Source organism: Pan troglodytes, chromosome 1 (assembly GCF_028858775.2).
Source record: "Pan troglodytes isolate AG18354 chromosome 1, NHGRI_mPanTro3-v2.0_pri, whole genome shotgun sequence".
Lineage (NCBI taxonomy): Eukaryota > Metazoa > Chordata > Mammalia > Primates > Hominidae > Pan > Pan troglodytes.
The window spans coordinates 55,446,292-55,469,761 of NC_072398.2; the positions used below are offsets into that span (position 1 = coordinate 55,446,292).

General features: G+C 35.6%; 2 pseudogenes; both read left to right on the forward strand.

Moving 5' to 3' along the window:
- The first annotated feature begins 1,166 nt into the window (after nucleotides 1-1,166).
- LOC112206929 (small nucleolar RNA U3) lies at nucleotides 1,167-1,253 on the forward strand (annotated as a pseudogene).
- Nucleotides 1,254-1,602: 349 nt separating this feature from the next.
- LOC112206931 (small nucleolar RNA U3) lies at nucleotides 1,603-1,684 on the forward strand (annotated as a pseudogene).
- Nucleotides 1,685-23,470: the final 21,786 nt, after the last annotated feature.

A 23,470-nucleotide genomic window follows, 5' to 3' on the forward strand; every position in this document is an offset into this window, starting at 1 on the left:
CAGGAAGGAACTTTTTCAAACTACATATACCTCCCTCAGAATCTGATTCACTTTTCCGAGAGAGTATAATTTCTTTCCTACTAGAAACTACTGCCACTGAGATTCATTTTCACTGATGGCCATGTGTCAGATGCTCAAGTTTTGGGTTAGAAAAAAATGATTGAGGAGCGCAATTCAAACGAAAACTTGGGGCTCCTCTCCATCCACCCTGTCCACCATGCAACACTGTCTTTAAGGAGAAAAAGTGCTGCTGTAGTTGAATAGGCTTTAAAACTTTATATGGGTCACCATGAGTAATTAATCTCCCTGGGTAATTAATAGTCACAGTTCATTTCTAATAATTGGCTCTCTTCAGATATTTACCCAGCAAGGTGCATTAGTCCTGAATTGTGGGTGCAACTGCCTGAACAACAACCTCTTCCCCTCCATCCTTAATCCAGGGAACACTTGGCACAGGTGGGGTCCTCAGCACATGGGCAAATTACTCTTGATTTATTTTGCTTGCTATATAAATACTTGATCTCTGCTCACATCAAAGTGATCAAATCCAGGTTTGAAATTTAAGTTAAAAAGATAGAAAAATCAAGTTCTTAAGCCTGCTTTACTTCTAGGCTACCAAGGTTTGAAATATTTCTCTTCGCCCTACAAGTTGAATATTCTTCATCTAAGAATGAGCTGGCCTAAGCCTTACCCCAAGCATCTTCAGCTATGAAGTCTAACTTTAGAATTTCCAGGAAAGTACTATTTTCACTTATTGGTATATAGTACATACTATTTTTCACTTGTGCATACAGTCTAGAATTACAACTAGTAGGGCCCAATGAGAATCTTTTAAAATCAGACTACATCTGATACATGAACTAATTCATTTACATGAACATAAATAACAATGACTACTAATGTAATGATGAATGTGAAGAAAATAGAAGAAATGTAAAATTCATCTATTATTTATACTGGTTAATATTTTTAAAAAGCTATTTCTCGTCAAATCTTTTCATATCTATATGGTTTTGCTCTGAACTGGAAACAAGGGCCACACGTTATTCTTTTTTGTATCCTAACAGCATATAATACTTAGCAGTGAAAATGCCAAGTACTTAATTATTCACTGACAGTTCAACCACAGATATAAGGATATATTGATTTATTCAACAAAAATTAATAAGACAATACTTTCAGGGATCATTTCTACAGTTCATTACTAGAGAAGTTTCTCTGAATGTGTAGAGCAGGGGTCCCCAACCCCAGGGCAGCAGATCAGTACCTGTCCGTAGCCTGTTAGGAACCAGGAGGTGAATGGCAGGCAAGCGAGCATTACGGCCTGAGTTTCACTTACTGTTCAATCAGCAGTGGCATTAGATTCACATTGAAGCTTAAACCCTATTGTGAACTGCACATGCAAAGGATCTAGGTTACGTGATCCTTATGAGAATCTAATGCCTGATGATCTGAGGTGAAACAGTTTCTTCTCAAAACCATACCCACACCCTGGTCCTTGGAAAAGTTGTCTTCCAAAAAACTGGTCCCTGGTGCCAAAAAGGTTGGGGATTGCTAATGTAGAGCACTGGAAACCAGAAGAAGGTGCAGGGTTCCCTCACTAGCGTAAAGCTGGCTGTTGGTGCTCCTTCACTGAAAATGCCATTTGCCATTGATGATCGCTCTTCCCTTCCTCTGGGAGGATGCAGTCTGAGTGTTTTTTCTTGTTAAAACAAAATTAATAAGCACATATCTGTGTCAGACAGTGTTCTGATGACAAAGTTACAAATTATACTTACACAATTTGCACTTTTTTGTAATACTATCCACTTAAAGAATCTTGAATCTTGTGAAGATAATCTTTTCAACTAGGAAATTGTAAATACCAAGTACAAAATTTAGTATATTCTTATAAAATAACATTTATACAGTTAAAATTATTGATAGAAATGCAAGCCACATTGATATTTAGAACTAATAAGCTAGAAAGTCCAATCTTACATTTCACTTCATAGGTGCTGTTTGTTATTACATAAAGTACAGAATAAATATCCATTACTACGTGTAACTGCATAATTCCTAAATATTTTGAAATAGATTGTTTTACCAGATGTTCAGTTTTAGATGTGAATTTTTCTTTTGCTATTCAGCAATGAACGCAAAACTTTTAGCTTTAAAAAATACATCTATATTTATCAAGGATTTTGAAGGTAGATTTGCTTTTCTATGGTGGATAAATCCATATGAAGCTTACATCTACTAGAAGCAGTAGACATTTATCCTCAATTCAGTCCGAAACATTTATTTGCGTTTCTCCACTAGAGGTTCATGTCATCTAGAGGTCTTACAGAAAGGTTAAAATTTCCCAGCGGCATTTTTATTCCGTTTCCTTTCCTACAACTGAAAAAGCCCACTGAGGTGGTAGCTTAGATGAAGGAAACAAGAGAGAATGATGAGGAAATAGTAAATGTGAGAGTTAAGTAGTTAAATACAGCAATGTAAATTCCCAGCATAACAATAATTCAGTTGTGGTCAGAATCCTACTATAAGCTACTAGTTTATTTTGTATTCCATTTTTATAATAAATACCTATTGGCTGGGCACAGTGGCTCACGCCTGTAATCCCAGTACTTTGGGAGGCCGAGGCAGGCGGATCGTGAGCTCAGGAGATCGAGACCCTCCTGGCCAATACGGTAAAACTCCATCTCTACTAAAAATACAAAAATTAGCTGGGCATGGTGGCACATGCCTGTAATCCCAGCTACTCAGGAAGCTGAGGCAGGAGAATCACTTGAGCCAAGGAGTTGGAGGTTGCAGTGAGTCAAGATCATGCCACAGCAACCCAGCCTGGTGATAGAGTGAGACTCTGTCTCAAAAAAAAAAAAAAAAGAAAAGAAAAAAGAAAAATTATTAAGCATCTTACATCATGTAAAATTGTTTTTTAGGTGACGTGAGTATATTTTGTGTGTAACTACACATATATATGTATACAAATACACATAAATTCACATATATGTATGTGCATACATCCCTCCCTAAAGAAAATTATCCTATTTTATATAAAATCTATTATAGGATAAATTAGAGGTATGTAAGATACGTAAAGCACCTCTTTATATCACCAAAAGAGACAGGCAGGTAACACTTTATTTCTAGGAAATTTTTTCTCCATTGGGATTCAGGTATCTTGATATCCTAGAACAATCTCAGTTATGCAAGTTCATTTCAAATCATTATTTGATGAAGACATAGTGATTCTGAAGTGCTGCCAGTGGCATCCAGATTTTAATGAAGTGGAAGTTGTACCACGTTGACAACTGATTAATAGCTGTAAGAAGCTCAGCTCAGATAAGGAACCTACAAATCTGCAGATCAAATGGTAAGCAGAATCTTCTTTGCCAGTAATGAAGGTTACAGGTATTGCATCACAAGACAGAACTACTTTTATAAAATCAGAGATTTAAAGTGGAATCAAGAGCTGTCAACAAGAAGCAAGATAAGGAAATTAGGGGATTAAAACTACCTGTCAAAAGCACCTGACTGTCTTGTATTTTTTAAGCAAAATATGTTGTAATCAACATAAGAGTCCGTGCTTAAAAATAAACAGTCAAGGTTTACATAGAGCAAAATACATACGGCAAATTACTCATTTTCATGTAACAACAGAGTTAGTGGATATTAACGCAACAGAAGGTAGACAAATTATGAGGTCATTAGCTTTTTAGAAAATAAACAATTTTTACTATAAAAATAAAACATGAACATAGTAAAAATGTGAAGTAGGACGAGATAATATAAGTGAAAAGCAGAAGTCTCACGTAAGAACTGTGATCCATCTTTATTTGTCCACATGAGCCATTGTTATCCCAACTTCAGCTACTGAATTGAAATGTCACCTCGCATACACAAATAGACATATGGGTCTGTTCCTGGACTACTCTGCTCTGCTGAGTCACTATCTGCACCAGTGCCAAAGATCCTATAGCTTTAAAATACAATTCAACATTTGATAAGACCATTCTCTGCCTGCATTACTCCTCTTTTCCAGCCACTTTTGTATATACATTTCAGTTAAACATTTTTTATTCTTAACAATTCTATTTGGAAATGCTGTTGACATTGCCTTGACACTATAGACTTTATTAACTTAGGGAGAATACATATCTTCATAATATAAAATATCCCTCCTAAAGATAGAGATATTAACTAAATTGAATTAAACCTTGGGAGTAGTGCAGAGTGGGACAAGCAGGTAATTAAAATGGACCATAATATATTATATATCATAAAAATAAAATGTCACATTTCTCCTGAAAAGGATGAGCTATTTATAGCTCAATAAATAAGCATTGATTATATTAATATTATTCCACTGACAAAACGTGTTGGCTTCTTCTGATAAAAATTATATAACCATTAAATGTCTTTCTTTAGCACAATCCTCAACATTCCAAAATCTATAACCAGAAATCAATGATTTCATAACCAAATCACACAAAGGGAAGGGAATTACTTGATCTCACACACAAAACAATCCCAGCATGAAATTAGAGGATGGAATTATAGAAGGCCCCACTATATATTAATATATATTTGGGTTTTTTGTTTTGATTTTGAGACAGGGTCTCATTCTGTTGCCCAGACTGGAGTGCACTGGCACAATCTCAGCTCATTTCAGCCTCAATATCCCAGACTCAAGCTATTCTCTTATCTCAGCCTCTCAAGTACCTGGGGCTACAGGCATGTGCTACCACACTCAGCTAATTTTTAAATTATAAATACATAAATATATATATATACACATACATATATACATACATACATATATATATATAGAGAGAGAGAGAGAGAGAGTAGAGATGGGATTTTGCTAAGTTGCCCAGGCTGGTCTTGAACTCCTGGACTCAAGCAATCCACCTGCTTCAACCTCCCAAAGTGCTGGGATTACAGGCATGACCTACTGCACCAGGCTAAAAATTTTTTTTTTATCATAGTGTATGACATGGGTTTGAAATGCATGATATGTGTCCATCTATTAGCATAAAGAGGAAAAGCCACTTGCTTGCAAGTTGCAAGAGTCAATAACAGAATATAGGAGTAGATATTTTGTCTGACTGCTACAAGATGCTCTCCATCAGGGTGACTCCCATTTATGACATCAGGTAAAAATTCAAGCAGCAAAATGGTAGAATACCTCTGGATTTAAAATCAGAAAGTCAGGTTTTATGTTCTAGTTATTTAGCAAGTGACAAACTTTGTGAACCTCATCAATAAAGTGAGGATACTCATACACTAGTTCTTGTGATCATATGAGATTATATGTTGAACTTGCTCTCTGAAACATAAAGCATTTTACTAAATACAAAATCATCTCAATTTATTATCATGTAGGCAGAATAGAGTTTTGGTCGAAATCATATATAGATCGTTTCTCAAAAGTTATTCTATACCCAGTAGATGCCAACTAGCTTCACAACCTGGGAAGCTATTTTGTTAATTGCCACCCTAGAGTATGTAAACAAGCCTCCAAAAGGCCTTCTACTCAGATTCACAGCATGAATAGCAAAACTAAGGGGGCCTGGGAACTATCTCCAACTTTTTTGTTTGTTTGTAGAAGCTCTACTGAAAAGTGATAAGTTCATCTTAAATAGGCTTAATTTTTAGAGCAATTTTAGGAAGAAAATTGAGAGGAAGGTACAGAGAGTTTCCATGTAGCACCTGTCCCCACACACCCACAGCCTCCCCTATTATTGACAGCCTCCCCTATTATTGACATCCCCCCCAGAGTGGTACATGGTTTTTTGGTTTTTTGTTTTGTTTTGTTTTATACAGTTGATGAGTCTACATTGAAACATCATCATTCAAAGTCCATGGTTTACATTTAGTGTTCACTCTTGGTGTTTTGCATTCCATAGGTTTGGAGAAATGTGTAATGATATGTAGCCATCATTAAAGTATCACAAAGAATAATTGCATTGCCCTAAAAATCCTTTGTGCTCTACTTATTCATCCCTGCCCCTAACTTTTTATCTTATTGCCCTTCGTCTCTTTTTTGTAGCAAAGGACTTTTACTCTAGAAATCACTGCATTGCCTTTGTTTGTTTTTCCCCAACAGTGCAGAAACTTCTTACTTGAAACATCAGACACCATCATAGTGTTTTACTAATCTAACTACAAGAAATGTTGAAACGGAGTGGAGCAATTTGAGGAAGGTTTTATTTTAATTACAAGTTTGAATGCCTCTTTATCCAGGCTTCTCATATCCAATCTCATCACCATGGTCATTTGGGTCACTTAAAAACAATCAGTTCTCAAACCAGTAATAGTCACTAAAATATGTTCCTCAGCTCAATAGTTTCATGTGCCTTGCTGGTCTCCATAATAACAATCAACATACAGATTCCATATTATGTGAAATTTGAAGTTCTAGTAACAACAAATGCAATTTATCAAGAAAGATTAAACCAGTTCATTTGCCTTATTTTAATCAGAATCAAGTATGCATGACAAGCTGAGGCAAATCATTGCTGCTCAGGGGGTTGATGAAATATACTTCTTCCCACCTCAGATTGTTTGTTTTTTCAGTTCATTAGGAAGCTCTCAGGAACGCTGCATATATACTTGGTGTACTTTATTTGATGCAGGGAATTAACACTTAACATTTCTTCAAGGTTGAGTAAAACAGATTTATACAGTCCTCTCTCCACACTCCTTCTGCTCATGTTGCCTAATCAAAATGTATTTCAGTTTGTCAGTCCAAGGCACTCTGCTGAAAATGTTTAACAAGGAAACTGAGGAGATAAATGTCAGTCTCATAGCACCATCAAGAACACAACACCCTCACAAGAAAACCACAGCTAAATCTATTGTGTGATAAAGCACATCAGTGTGAGGTTCTTCTATTAAAAAAAAAAAAACAAGCTATGAGGAGAGGAGAATTAAATAATCATTACCTTAAAAACAGAGTTAACAAAAAGGGGTGGTATTATAACTAAAAATGACCAAAATTGGGAGTTGAATACAAATATTTAGTTTCTCATGTACAGTTTCCTCATCTATAAGCTAGGAAAAAAATATTCAGCACTCACATGGTTTCACTTTTTAAAAATTGGCCATTATGATTTCTAGAAAAAAAAGCATTCTAATTCTTATTACACAAATATTCTGATTATTTGATAGAACACAATTCGATGTATTAATCTTTCCATAAGCAAGACTAGAGGTTTCTGGTGAAACTTTTTTACTTATCTTTGTTAATTATTAAAGTTTTTGTTGGTTTTGTTTTCCTTTTAACATTAAAATAGACATGGTTAAGATTATTTTAATAAGTTCATGCTTATAGTACATGATAGCAGTTTGCTCTAGAAAAGTAATTATTGCTTTATTATGAAGCTATTATTAAATAATGTAAAAACAATGGGTGATTGGATTGAAAATAAGAATTCAGGAAGATATACCAAACCAATAGTATTACAAAATTAAACTGCATTTAATTAATCAGCTCTTTAATAGAATTAGTTAATGTAGTTAGAATCAAACAATTCTAGCCACAAATAGAATAGTCTCATATTCTTTTGAGAAGAAAGCAAAAATTATATGAAAATCATCAAATCAGAAGAAGATATAGCTACAACAGGCATATACACAGGCAGGTACAGAAGATCAAGAAGGGACAAATGGCAATGAAACAGAACAGTGTACAGAACTAAAACATGAAAACTCACTGGTTTAAAAAGCACAGGATTTTGTGTAATATAACCCTACATTCTTCAGTAAATTCCAATAATTATGATATCATAAGTTTTGCATTCAACAACCATCATCATTCACTGTTTTCTCCTTATACGTAGGATGCTATAGTAGATGATGGGAAAACAGTGACAAGTGGCCCCTATGTCCATAATATTTACCACATTATAAGGATGACAAATGACCAGTCAAGTGCAATACTCATCATAAACAGTGTGATGGCAATCATCCATGTTCTGTGGGAGCCTGCAGGATGAGAGAAGAGAAGGAGGAAGGAAGAGAACTTTGTCTGTTATATCTTTTATATTTGAAAGGAAGTCCAAAAAGTTTTGCTATTTAGTAAGATGCCTCTGGATGTCTTATGGAAAATGGAATTGCCATATGTTTAAGACTGTAGACAGGGTAAGACTAAGAATCCAGACTCACTAGAAAAGAATTAAGTAATAATTTATTGTCAGAAAGGAACGTAACAAATTCAAAATTGCTATAGTAATTTTTAAAGCTTCGATGCTTTAATCAGCCACCTAGAGCCTTTGGCTACTTAGAAGTAATAAAACCCAAGTTTCCTAATTTTCTTCTTGAATAGTTTTAGATTTACAGAATATTTGCAAATATAGTTCAGAGTCCTCATATACTCTTCACCCAGCTTTCCCTCTTAAGTGTCTCATGAAAAGAAATCAAATGTAGCTTCCTCTGTAGTTCTCTGGTGGCTCTGTTTAAGATGCAGCTGTTTTCACAACTGCAGAAATTAAAGTGCCCAGAGGAAACTCAGGTCAACAAAAGAGCAAGAGGAGAATGGAAATCTCTAATGAAGGAGATAACTTTTTAAATGGATCTTCAGGTTGGGTGCAGTGGCTCATGCCTGTAATCCCAGCACTTTGGGAGGCCAAGGCAGGTGGATCATTTGAGGTCAGGAGTCGGAGTCCAGCCTGGCCAACATGGTAAAAACCCCCTTCTCTACTGAAAAAAAAAAAAAATTAGCCGGGCTTGGTGGCAGGTGCCTGTAATCGCAGCTACTTGGGAAACTGAGGCAGGAGACTCACTCCTACCTGGGAGGCAGAGGTTGCAGGGAGCCAAGATCGCGCCACTGCACTCCAGCCTGGGCATGAGAGCAAGACTTTGTCTCAAAAAAATAAAAATAAAAATAAAGGGATCGTCAATGTAACATCAATTGTTTAGATATTACTATAATTTAGATGAATCAACTGATTCAAGTTATGTGTGATCTATATTTCTGTATATTTCCATCCTATATGCTTTGAACACATTTTATAGTCCCCTTGTTTTTATGCAATAAAGTAGAAATTCATGAGTTGACTCTGATTTTTCACTGTGAATCTCTAAAAGTATTCCCAGAGGCCTACAGAGATAAAATCTGAAGTTAGACCAGTTATATAAATCAGAGCGGTCAAATAATGATGCTTTTGGATCCAGAAATGTCACCAGCAAGTAGTAGTTAGAGTTTGATTATATAAGATCTTAGGTGTCTGGGTTTTTTAAAAATATCAATTTGGTTTATATTCTAAATGGTTAATTAAAAAACTGAACAATTATGAAAATTAATATAACTGCTTTGGATTTGCTCTAATCAGTAAAGAAACACTTAAGCATTATGAAAGTTCCTGTCACAGTTCTGATTTGTATTTTTCTGCATTAATTAAAAATTGGTTTTAATCCAAGTATCAAAGATAATGAAGAAAAACAAACACTTTAGAAATTTAATAAGGTCATTTAACGAATCCTGTGGAAAACTTTCTTGAGATGTTATTTTGGAAGGTTTTTCTAATTTTTTTCCAATAAAAAGTAAATATGATGTGCACAAGTTTTCAAAATTTAAAATACATACATTATGGAAGTATTTTTCAATATATCTGTATCATTCATTCAAATTTTTAAAAAACAAAATAGGTCTACATGACAATTTTTATGTTAGAAAATTGTATTCTAGACAATAAGCAAAGTCCAGACTTGGGAAAACAGAACAAACTACCTGGTGTGATGGTTAGCTTTATGTGTCATCTTAACTGGGCTATGGGATGTCAAGACAGTTGGTAAAACATTGTTTCTGGTTGTTTCACTGTAGGTGTTTCTGGAAGAGACTAGAATTTCAATCAGTAATCTGAGTTAAAAATATCTACTCTCACCCATGTGGCCAAGTATCCTCCAATCCCTTGAGGGCCCAAATTAAAGAAAAATTGGGTAGAAATGGCAAATTCTGTCTCTCTATGAGCTGGGACATCTATCTTCTCCTACTCTGGGATATTGAAACTCCTGGTTCTCGGACCTTCTTCTAACTCCAGGATTTATACCATTTCCCTCCACCTGCAACCCCATGCCTCTCAGCATCCTCAGACCTTCAGACCAAGACTAAACAATTGTATCATATGCTTTTCTGGGTCTGCAGCTTACAGACAGCATATCATGGGACTTTTTGGCCTCCATAATTCCACAGACCAATTCCCATAATAAATCACCTCTTATATCTATCTATCTATCTGTCTAACTCCTATTGTTTTAGTTTCTCTGGAAAATTCTAACTAATACACCTGGTTTTCTGAACAACAACTACTGAAAAACAGAGAGAGAGAGAGAGAGAGAGAAAGAGGGGTGTAGAAGGCAGAACTTATAGATTAAAAGATAGGTAAGAGATACAAGCAATCACAATGCATGGACTTTATTTTAATCCCAGTCCAAACAACTAAACGGTTAAAAAATGTATAAGATAACCAAGGAAATGTGAACAATGACTGGATATTAAATGACATTAAGAAATTATCAAGATGTGACATAAAATGTAATAGTGATACCTTATGGTACCATGCATATTTTGCCTCTATCATTTAGAGATACATACTGAAATACTTACAAATAAAATTATACCTTTATTGGTATTTTCATAAAAATAATTTGGAGACAGCAATGTGTATGGGTGAGTATTGATAAAACAAAACTGTCTATGAATTTAAAATGTCTGATGCTGCTGATGAAAACATGGAGTTTGTTATAATATCTCCCGGACTTTAAAAAATATTTGAAATTGTCTATAAAAAGAGTATTTCAAAAATGTATTCTAGTACCAGTTCTTTGACTAACTAGACATAGAACCATCAGAAAATCAGTCAATGTCGACTGGGCGCAGTGGCTCACGCCTGTAATCCCAGCACTTTGGGAGGCCGAGGCGGGCGGATCACGAGGTCAGGAGATCGAGACCATCCTGGCTAATAAGGTGAAACCCTGTCTCTACTAAAAATACAAAAAAATTAGCCAGGCGTGGTGGCGGATAACTGTAGTCCCAGCTGCTCGGGAGGCTGAGGCAGGAGAGTGGCGTGAACCCAGGAGGCGGAGCTTGCAGTGAGCAGAGATCGCACCACTGCACTCCAGCCTGGGTGACAGCCCGAGACTACGTTTCAAAAAAAAAAAAAAAAAAAAAATCAGTCAATATCTTTTGTGCTTTGTTTCCTCTTTGGTGAAACAATGGATAGAATCCAATTTAATTCACATTCATTCAACAAGTATTTACAATATTCATTCCAGCTCCAAACAATGTAATTTTCTATTTCTCCCAGTCTGCCACAATTGTTATTAAAAAATAGTTCCATCACCCACTAACTCTACAATGTCATTTTAAGAATCATTGAATTCATTGATTTGTTTAACTGTTTATTCATTCACTTAGTGCCAGTCAACATGCTAGAAACAGATTTAAAGAATAAAGGCATTGAATTTTGGCCTTATTGTCTAGTCATGTATAAAATTAATACAATTAATGCAGTGAAGTGAAACTCAAAGTAATAAATTATTTAAGTTAAACTGTTTTTTTGATGTATAATCACAAGATTTTAGACAACCCCCTTCCCCCTCCCTAAAAAGCCTCATTCATAAGAAGTCTCTCTTCTTTACAAGAAAGAGGAAAATTCTCATTCATGTTGGCCAAGGAAGAAAGGGCATCCTTTCATGAGGCCAGAAAAATACCCCTCATCCTTAGAGCAAGTTTCAGAAAAGAGTTTGAGGACAGAGAGATTCAATAATTAGGTTTTTGCTCTTTCACTCTCTTTTCCCCTTTTAGAAAAATGCAAGATATGACACCAAGGAAAATTATAGAATGGGGAAATTGTGCTCAAGATATAAGGCATAATTTTAACTTCGTTCTTTCTAGTCTCACAGCCATAGTCAGTGCTTTAAGTTCTCTTCAGTGATTAGAAATAGGCAAACAGTAGTGACCACGCCTCAACCTGCATAGAACAGACCTGAGTCTGTATCTCCACTAATTGAACAAATGGCTCGCCTAGGTTGTTCACACTGGGCCACGTGCAAAAATGGTTATGATGCCTGTTTAATTAAGATAGACAGCGTATCACCTTCTAAAACTCAGTGAATATGTTCAAAACACTGTTTATATGCCCTTATTTTCTTCCCCCTCGCTCTCTCCCCCACTAACCTGATTCAAACCAAATATAAAAACTTTAAAATATTTGGTTTACATAGTTTATCTCAAATCATTGCTTGTACACAATAATAGTCACTGATTTCTTAGACCTTGTTGAAATGCAAAACACTCTGTTAGGAAAACCAAGAGATGTTACATCATCTTTCATAAAACTGGCTTTCTTTTTTCTATTTTAAGAAATGTTTCTTTAAAATGTCATGCCTTGTGGGTGGAGATAGACAGATATAACTAGATGCCTTATTGAAAGCAGTGTGTGACAAACTCAGATTTCAAGAACTTGAGAGAGATTTTAAAACGCAGATATCACAGACTCAAATTTACAGGTGCAGCAGTAGTTGAATCTTCTAGTAACTATACTCATCTACAATCTTTTAAGAACTATTTTTCCCCGGTGCACTGAAGGATCCTGCATTTATGGATATTTCAGTATGTATTATTCTTGACACTCTAATATTGTTAGAAAATTGTGATTTTTTTAAAGCTTCCTTTTCTAGAGTAACAATAATTGATTTATACTTTATTACTGTGTATATGGCAGAGAACTACAAATATATTGTGCCTGTTAATTTTTAGTTTAAATATTTCAGATGCTTGCCACTGATCTAATTCTCTTCAGATCAGCTTCCCTTGACCCCGTAGATTCTACCAAATTTTCCTATTATTCTTTTCTATTAAACTCTGCCCTGCATCCATCCCAGTCACACCTTTCGCCTCGGCTCCTGATTATTTAACGTCTCACTATTTCATTAGTAATGCATATTTAATACTTTCTGAGCCGAATCATTTATTGATATGTAGAGCTGGCCCAAGAGAATGGAATCAGGTCACTTTGGGGCACATAGCCAGAACTGTTTTCCTAAATCCACAACCACAGAACCCTCATAGGTTTGCAATTTCTTTCCCTTCATCAGGGTTCTCACATGTTAGTATGTATCAGAATCACTTGGAGGGCTTGTTGAATCAGACTGCTGGGCTGCACCTGATTCAGCATGGCTGCGGAGGGCCTGACTATCTGCATTTCTAACAAGTTCCCAGTTGAAGCTTGTGTTGCTAGTCAAGTCCACATTTTACAACAGCTCTAGATGAAGGTCTGTGATTATTGAGGCTCTCAGTTATTTCCATCCAATTTAATATATAATTCTACTTTTTCCTATATCTGGAAGAATTCAACAGATTCTTGCCAAAAATGGCCACATCCCATCAAAAATAGTAAACAATGATAATGCTCTATATAATTTTATTTAATCTCAAATAGCATTTACTTTTATAGTTATTGACATGGTTCATAGAGGTAATGCAAAAAATTACCTATATTTTGTTATGTTTCTACTTTTCCTATTAAATAGGTTTTGTGTTCTGTTTTATTGATAAACTACAGATCAGAGAGATTCAGAGAGTTGCCCAAGGCAAATCAACTAATAAATGGAATTAGGACTTAATCCTAGGATATGCATAGATGAGTTTTCCTACAGTCCCTTCCTATGCAAAGTATAATCCTCAGGCCAGCAGCACTGCCCCTGACTGGAAGTCTGACACACAGACTCAGGTGCCATCTCAGACCTATTGAATCAGAATCTGCATTTTTACCAAGAGCTTAGGTGATTCTAGGCATAGCAAAATTTGAAAAATACTTTTCTACCTCCCTAAAACAAATAACTTCAGTGAACTTCTTTTGCCTACCAATTTGAGTGCCAGTTTTCACTTTTTAGCACAATTCTGAAGTTTACTCAGCTCGGGTATGAATTTTAGTAAGTGTACGTATGTGATATCTCCCAAGTCAAAATGGACAGGCTCTATCTTCTCTGCCATGTTAAGATTCTATGTACATGTAGTTATTTGGAGACTGGAGATAAATGAGAATTACTTAAGATCATTTTAATTAAAAAAAAAATGAGAGACAAGATCTTTTTTTTTTTTTTTTTTTTTTTTTTTTTGAGACGGAGTCTCAATCTGTTGCCCAGGCTGGAGTGCAGTGGCGCCATCTCGGCTCACTGCAAGCTCCGCCTCCCGGGTTCACGCCATTCTCCTGCCTCAGCCTCTCAAGTAGCTGGGACCACAGGTGGCCGCCACCACACCCAGCTAATTTTTTTTTGTATTTTTAGTAGAGACGGGGTTTCACCATGTTAGCCAGGATGGTCTCGATCTCTTGACCTTGTGATCCACCTGCCTCGGCCTTCCAAAGTGCTGGGATTATAGGTGTGAGCCACCACTCCTGGCCAACATCATTGTTTTAACAGTAAGTTATGGGATTTTGTTTTTGCTTTTTTATTAAAAGTATTTTATTCCCCAAAGCACCTCACAAGGGGTCTTCCGTAAAGTCACAACCCAATAACATCCTTTTGCTTATATTAAATTGAACAGTATCTGTAACTATTGCTTATTTTTTAGCACTTTATGAATTAAGTTTGACTAGATTAATCCCTATTTTCAAATAAAATCTTCCACCAAAGATAGCCCAGTGAAACTGTTATTTTTTAATAAATGCTATTTCTCAAGCTAAAATAAAGACTCAGGCTAAGCAAAACTATATCAATACTATGCCAGAAGTCTTGGAACAAGCATGAAGATCTACAAAGTAAATTAAATTTTCTGTTACTATCTCCATCCCATGACCCTCTCTCTCAACCCTTCATCTAAAATTGCCACAAATGTTCTGTAACTGGGTCAAGGCACACTTGCTTGGGGGAACAAAGACATATTAAGGAACATTCAATATGTCTCAGGCATAAGGAGCAAGTGAAGCAAATGTAATATCCTGTCATAAGATGCAAGCATAATTTTCTGCTGTGCCCAGCTTTCGTCCTCAATTGTCAACATGTGACTGCCTTCTCTGACACTCATCAGAAATGCTTTGACTAAATCATGGGAACTTATTTTTATTCAGTATTTGTTTTGCTTCTATCTACAGTAGTTCCCCCATTATCTACAGCTTTGCTTTCCACAGTTTCAGTTACCTGCAATCAATTGCAGTCCAAAAATATTAAGTAGAAAGTTCCAGAAATAAACAATTTATAAATTTTAAATCAAACAGTGTTCTGAGTATCATGATGAAATCTCACATCATTCTTCTCCATCCTGCCCAGACACGAATTCTCCCCTTTGTCCACCATATCCATTCTCTATATGCTCCCCACCCATTAGTTATTTAGTAGCCATCTCAATCATCAAATCAATTATCTTGGTATTAGAATTGCAGTGCTTGTATTCAAGTCACCCTTATTTCATTTAGTTGTGGCCCCAAAGCACAAGAATAGTGATGCTGGCAATTCAGATATGCCAAAGAAAATATGTAAATTGCTTCTGTTATGTGAAAAGGCTAAAAGTTCTTGACTTAATAAGGAATGAAAAAAATTGTAGGCTAAATGTTGCTAAGATCTACAGTAAGAACAAATCTTCTATCTGTGAAACTGAGGAGAGAAAAGGAAATTTCTGCTAGTTTTGCTGTTGCACTTCAAACTGCAAAAGTTACAGCTACAGCCTCAGTGCATGATAAGTGCTTAGTTACGATGGAAAAAGGCATTTGAGACCAGCCTAGCCAACATGGTGAAACCCTGTCTCTACTAAAAATACAAAAATTAGCCAGGCGTGGTGGTGTGTACCTGTAATCCCAGCTACTCAGGAAGCTGAGGCAGGAGAATCGCTTGAACCCTGGAGGCAGAGGTTGCAGTGAGCCCAGACCGCGCCATTGCACTCCAGCCTGGGCAACAGAGAGAGATTTCATCTCAAAGAAAAAAAAAAAAAAAAAAAGGCATTAAATTTGTGAGTGGAAGGCATGAACAGAAAATGTGTTCTAATTGACAGCAACATATTTTGTCAGAAAGCATTCAGCCTATATGAAGACTTCAGCAAGGGATTTCCCAAAGCAAATGACACCAAGATATTTACTCAAGTTAGAGATAGTTACGTAGATTCAGGAATAGGTTTGGACTGAAAAATATTAAAATTACTGGAGAGCCTGTATTTTCCAATCAAGAAGCTGCTGCCATATTTCCAGTAGTGTTGAAGCAGTTGACTAAGGAGAAAGAATACCATTTAAAGCAATTCTTCAGTTGCAAGGAAACTGGGCTTTTCCAGAAGATGATGCCCAGTGGAACCTACATTCATTAAAGGGCAAAGGAAATACCAGAGCACCAGACATGGAAGGACAGATTAACGCTGGTACATTGAGGCAGCGCTGCAAGGTATATGATAAAACCACATGTATTGTACAGGGTGAAGAACTCATGTACTCTAGAAAACAATAACAAAAGTTGTCTGCCCATGTTCTGGCATTATAATCAGAAAGCCTGGATGACAGCCATCTCATTTATAAAACAGTTTGACCAATGCTTCATCTCAGATGTAAAAAAATACTTGGACAAGGAAGGGTTGGAATTTTAAGTCTTATTAATACTAGACAATGCACCTGGTCATCCTTAACATGTTTGCTATGAAAATGAAAAACTCAAAGTTGTGTTTTTACCTCCAAATATAACTTCATCACTTCAGTCCCTTGATCAGGACATCCTTAAGATTGTCAGGATCATATGCACCTACCTAGTATGTGATTGCATTTGATCAGCACGTGATACAGACCCTAATCTGGAAGTAATGTAGTGCTGGAAATCATTCACTATTGCTGAGGCAGTAACATTCATCAAAGCTGCAATCTTTGAATTAAAATCAGAAACCGTTAAGTGCCTGCTGGAAGAACTTATGGTGGAGGGAAGTAAGGAATGATTTTAAAGGCTGCCCAGGGATCAGTGGAAGAGTTAGTAAAATCATTCATGCAGCAAGACAAGTTGGTGGAGAAAGATTTGCCAACATGCTTCATGAAGAAATGGAAGAACACACTGAAGGCCATTGAGAAGTGTTAAAAATATATAAGAAATTGGAAAACCTTGTTGAATCATCTACAGAGGAAGAGACAAAGATAAAAACAAACTGAAGCAGACCTAGCAATGTGGATATTATGAAAATGTGCCAAAGTGCTTCAAATTGTGCAGACATTAAAGGACAAAATTATGGAATAAGATCCTCCGATGGAATGCAGCATTAGTCACAACCTCTGCAGCAATACATTGATGAATTAAAAGGAGACAACAACTTCTGATTATAATGTTCTTCCAAAAGATTCTGGCCAAAAACCCTTTCAACTATCAAGGATACCCAACCATCAACATCATCTGTCTCATCATCATTGCTTGGGTTCAAATCCCACCTCTGCCCAGCTGTGTGATCTTGAATAAATTATCAAAATATTTCTTAGTTTTTCCATCTGTAAAAATTAAAAAATAATAGTGCCTTTTTCATACAGTTACTAACTGGATTCAAAATGATAAACCATAACATTCTTTCTATGTATTAAAGTCTAAAATTTGCTTCTCAGTCCTAATATCTTTGCTATTCAACATGATTATAGCTTGATTTTCCTTAAATGCCAAACTACTAGTACAGAGCACTTGCCAAATTTACCGTATCACATGAGGTAAGATGAGCACTTGGAACTCAGCAGGTAAGTGCTAAATTGCCTAATGCTGATTCTGAACTTACTCAAGGTCAACAGGAAAACTAAAGCACAGCAACTGGCAAGCCTGGCTTCATCATTCATGGCATTTCTGCTGAATCATTAGCTCCTTGCTGGCACATTCAGCAGGTTCTTATGTCAGGTGTCCCAGTACACTGATCTTTTGATGCACCCTAGGCACTCAGTGAGCCAGAGTCAATAGAAGGAAGAAATGCAAAAAAGTCAGATTAAAAATATAAGCCTTTAGTATAAATTTAGCAAGACTTATTTTCATAAGCCAAAGAAATAGATCTCCTGACACTATGGTTAAGAGGTTAGAAGTATAGATATTGACATAGAAGTATAGATATCAATATAGATGCAGACATAAATATAGATCAAATACGCTACGTTGAATTACATTTGGCAATAGAGCTTTCCTATAATCATTTCCATGAACTTTTTCTTGATAATACTGGTCTTTGGATCAATTACAAAATCTTATGCATTCTTTTGTCAGGACTATGAAGAGAAAGGAATCAGAGATAATAAATGAGGCTATAGGTAATTTGTAAATATTACCATGTAGAGAAGAGTGAATGTAATATCCCCTTTATGCTACTATAACAGAACACCATAGACTGGGTAACTTACAAAGAATAAAAATTTATTGGCTCACAGTTCCGGAAGCTGGGAAGTGCAATATCAATGCAGGTTTGCCAATTCCAATCCTAGATGGTGCCTTGAATACTATGTTCTCTAGAGGGAAGAAAGGCTTCATGTTTACATGGCAAAAGGGCAAAGAAAGAGTGCCCACTCCCATAAACCTTTTCTTATTACAGCATTTATTAATTCATGGCTTAATCGCTTTTAAAGGCCCCAACTCAATACTGTTACCTTGGCAATTAAATTTGAACATGAGTTTTAGAATATACAAAAACATTCAAATCTAGCAACAAAGGAGGAGTCAAGGAAGTTAAAGACATAAGCAGTATCATGTGGGGTAAACATGTTCTTCTGACAGTGTCATCAGAAGACGTTTTGTGATGGAACACGATGGTCATCCACCACGCTGTTGATCTCAAAACATTAGAAACGTGCCCTGAATCTGACTGGCTTCCTCTTAACAACTTATGTATATAATATTCTTAATGTTACTTAAAATTATTTAATCAATTTATATTTTTAGTCAGTTCTAGGTTTAACTACATGATGCAGGACTCTCAAACCTCACTACCATTTTTTAAAAATCCCTAAAGTTACCTCCACAAATAGAATGTCCTTTTTCATTATGGATTTACCTGTTTACATCTAGACTTCAACCACATTCCCCCATTCACCATATCTTTTAACACTTTTATTTCTAAACATTGTCTGATCTTCTTAGTACCTATATATTTGAAAGATTTTTTCTTTCCATTTTCATTTATTTACCCTGGACCTTCTTTAGTGCTATGGTGTCTGTCTTGCAGTGCAGCAACCAAAACTGTATGCAGCATTCTAGGTAGCACTACAAGACGATATCCAGAGTTAAAAGCTCAAAATGACAGTAGTATAGTCTGCAAGTAACATGTGAGTGGTGAGCTGCGAGGGTAACCTGTGTTAACCTGAATGCTAATAGCTCATCAAAATGTTCTGAAAACAATACCCTAACATAAATTAATCATTCATGGTTCAGGTAAAAATTTCTATGGTTAGATCCTTGGAAACAGATTTTAGAATCAATGAAGAGTGCTTGTAGATGAAGAAGGGATTCTTGTCAATTAAAAATGAGGTGTAGGGAGAGCTTTTTATTGGACTATGTAGAAAAGGAAATTTACCACCTTTTTGACATTTCAGGGGTGGTATTCTACAGGCCATTTCCTTACACTGTCATATAACACTGCTTATAATTAATCCTGTATTTATTCTCAGGAAGTTTAAGTCAAGGAAGCGGTGGTTTTCAAATCACCCCGGTGTTAACACTCATTACTCACCAGAGGCTGCAATAATATGTAAGAGGTTAGCTGACAGATTAAACTGAAATTGAGCATAGGCTATTTGTATTTTAATCTTCCATGACCAGTTTGTTTGATATTAGTATAAATTTAAGAAGCCTGAAAAGCATAGCTAAAATAAACAATCAGTCCAACTCTGTGATCTCATTCCTCAGTCCTCATTCTCACCCTCACTCTGAGTGCTAGTGCGTGTTTGTGTGTGTGTACTATAGGGAGTGGCACTGAGGGGCAAGAAAAAGTGAAATAGGCACAAAAGTGAAAAGGCACAATTAACTTTACTTTGTGAAATGAAAGTAATAAATTGTGTCCCATTGTAGCCCTGAAGCTGCTCTTCATTTATAAAATGTGGATAACTATGACCCATAGAGCTTAATGAGTAACAAAAGAAATTGTATATTCCAAATATTTACTGCACTACAGTGACTTCATAGAGTTGTTCTTGAGCATTGAATCATTACAATATTGCACAATCTCACCCCTTAAGGCAAGATAGGCAAGGGGTGATCATTGTCATCTTGGAAATATTTGGGGTTTAAATAATCAAAAGGTAAATGGGACTCCTTTATATTTCAGACATCATGAGAAGCAGATAAAATAGTGTTTGTGTGTGTTGCTCTCGGTTTACAAACACAATCTGAATCAAATTGCTTGGGTTCAAATCCCACCTCTGCCCAGCTGTGGGATCTTGAATTATCAAAATATTTCTTAGCTTTTGCATCTATAAAAAGTAAAAAAAAAGTACCTTTTTCATACAGTTATTAACAGGATTCAAAATGATAAATCATTAGAAAAACATGGCACACAGTAAGTACCCAATAAACACTATAATCAGTAACCTATGTGTACATGCATCAAATAAATCTCCTAATAGGCTTCTCCACTAACCACAGTATTTGACCCAGTGAATAGATAACAATGGAGCCACAGCAAAGCTGCCAAACTGAATGTACTCAAGCTTGCTTCATGTTTTCAGCACTAAAGTATATTTGACATTTCATTTAAAAATATCAGAGTAACATAATGTAAGCCAAAATTCCACAACCATTTTAGAAATATGTGGTTTTTAAAGAAGATAAAGTCTTACCCATAATTATTTAAGAAATGTTAGATTTAAAATAACTTTTGGCCAATTTTTCTAGTTTAACTCAATATTTTTGCAAATACATATCATTCTGAATTATTTACTGATATCTGAAATGTAATGAATAAAATTCTATATTATAACAGAATTTTTACTGGCACTACAAGAATGGATTTTAGAATATTGATTAAAAGTGCTAGGAATTGGAGTCAGAAAAAACTTGATTCAAATTCCTACTCTAAGGGAGAAAAAGAGATACCAGTCATGGGGTACAAAGTTTTAATAATATAAGATGAATAATTCCCAGAGATCTATTGTACAACATAGTGCCTATAATAACAATACTGTGTTATATGCTTACAAATGTGCTAAGAGTGTATATTAAGTGTTAACTTATCATACCAAAAATTGTTTATTCATAAGGTAGAAGGAAACATTTTGGAGGTGATGGATATGTTTATGGCATACACTGTGGTGACAGTTTCACTTGTGAATACTTATCTCCAAACTCATCAAGTCATGTAGAGTGAATATGTACAGCTTTTTGTATGCCAATCATATTTCAATAAAGTGGTTTTTAAAATGCCCTATTCTTCTGCTCAATCCTCTATGATTATGGAAGATTGTATTTCTAAAAGCTGACTGCAGTAATATTTCCCATCCCTCATGATCCTCATATAATGCATCTTGAATTTCATCCATTAGAGTGGTGATGTATATATCTCCTCCCCTTGAAACTGGGCAGATCTTTATGATTGCTCAATCAACAGACTATGACAAAAGTAACACATATAAGTTCTGTGGCTTGATCATAAAAATGGCTCATTCTTCTGCTTTGCTTTCTTCTAGTGCTTATCCTTGGAACCCAGCCACCATGCTGAGAGGAAGCCCAAACTACTCCACGTAAAGGGAGCTCATGGAGAAGCCTCCGGTAGGTGTTCCTGCCAAGAGATGAGCTGAGAGTCCAACCAACAGCAACATCGACTGCCAGACACGTGAGTGAAGATGTCTCCAAAAGATTATAGCCCAGACATCCAGTCACCCTAGCCCCAAATATCAGATCCCTGCTGCATTCCATCCAAAGTCCTGCTCATAGAATCTGTAAGATTAATGAAGTAGTTGTTGTGTATGACTAAGCTCTAGAGTGGTTTGTTGTGCAATGATATTAATTGGAACAGTAACCCTGGGCGAGTAATATAGTCTAACCTTCACACTTCTGTCTTCAGCTTGGGGATACTAGCACCTATAACACAGAGATGAGGAAGAATAGATGACACAGATGGTGATATTAAAGTGTAGGTATTCACAGCTTCTCCCTCCCCAACGCTGCTTGGGAGTCTTTGTGTTGACTTGCTTTGGAGATTTTGTGGTGTTGATCAAGGTAATGTGTAAAAAATGCAGTATAGGAAAAAAGAAGAAACAAAGAGAATAAAATCACCAAAGACTCCTAGAGAATGAGAATATTCAGATATTTACAAAGAAATTTTAGAAATGTTTGCTAAGAAACATATTTTAGGATACAAATTTAGAACATTTTGCTATGTATCTTATTGCTATGTATCTTGAAAACATTACTCAGTATCTTCAAGACAGCTTTTGGAAATTCAGACATTATTTTTCAGTGTTTTGTATAAATTTTGTGTTTATTTTAGACATGATGCTGTGCTAAATGGGCCTTAAAGAAAGAGCCAGATGACCCAGTTTTACTTGGGTTGCACCAAACTAAACAGAGTGCTTGTTAACAATAATCTAATGGATAGAATCTCAAATAATAAGAACACAATGATAGAATAGTATTTGATTATCAATCATGGATCTCACATGTAAATCCTTATTAGCATTTTCTGAGCCACATCTTTTTACTTCACAGTTCACAATACCTTGCTAGAAAAAAAAAAGTGTGCTTGAATTTCATTCAACTTTATTTTCTGCATCAAAAATAGGTTAATTCTATGAAAACAAAACAGTTCTAATGTAGATCGTTTCAACAAATATTTACTGAATGGCATTTTTTAAAATAAAATCACTGCATGAGCCAAGAATAAAACAAAGAAGTACATATATTGTTTCTTTCCTTGAAACACCTATATTCTAGTTAGGAAGAAAAGGAGTGAGCATATGAACAAGTACAGTAGCTCCCCTTTATACCTGAGGGATATGTTCCAAGACCCTCCAGTGAATGCCAGAAACCACAAATAGTACCAAAACCTATGTATGTGATATTTTTTCCTATACATACATAGCCATGTATGACAAAGTTTAAGTTACAAATTAGGCATAGTAAGAGATTAACAATAATAAAATTGAACAATTATAACAACATACTATAATAAAATTTTGAGAATGTTATCTGTGTCTCATAAAACATTTTAGTGTACTATACTGCAAGTAACTGAAATTAAAGAAAATGAAATCACTGATAAGAAGGGAGTACTATAAACCATAAATATATGAGGGTCAGATTACAATTTAAGCCAAGAATAGAAGAATCTTCATAAGACATGTCAAGAGAACAATACAGATCCCAAGTGTTATGCACTCAAAGAATTACTGGCTAGATTCTGGGAAGATTCGGAAACATTTTCTATATATCAAAGTGCTAAACAAGTGAAGGAGAAATAAGACTGAGTATGCAGAAAGAAGGAGAAAAGTTATTCTGATCCAAGGTATAAAGCTGAAAAGCTATTTTTTGTGTTGGTTGGTTGGTTATTTGGTTTTTGGTTTGCTTTGCT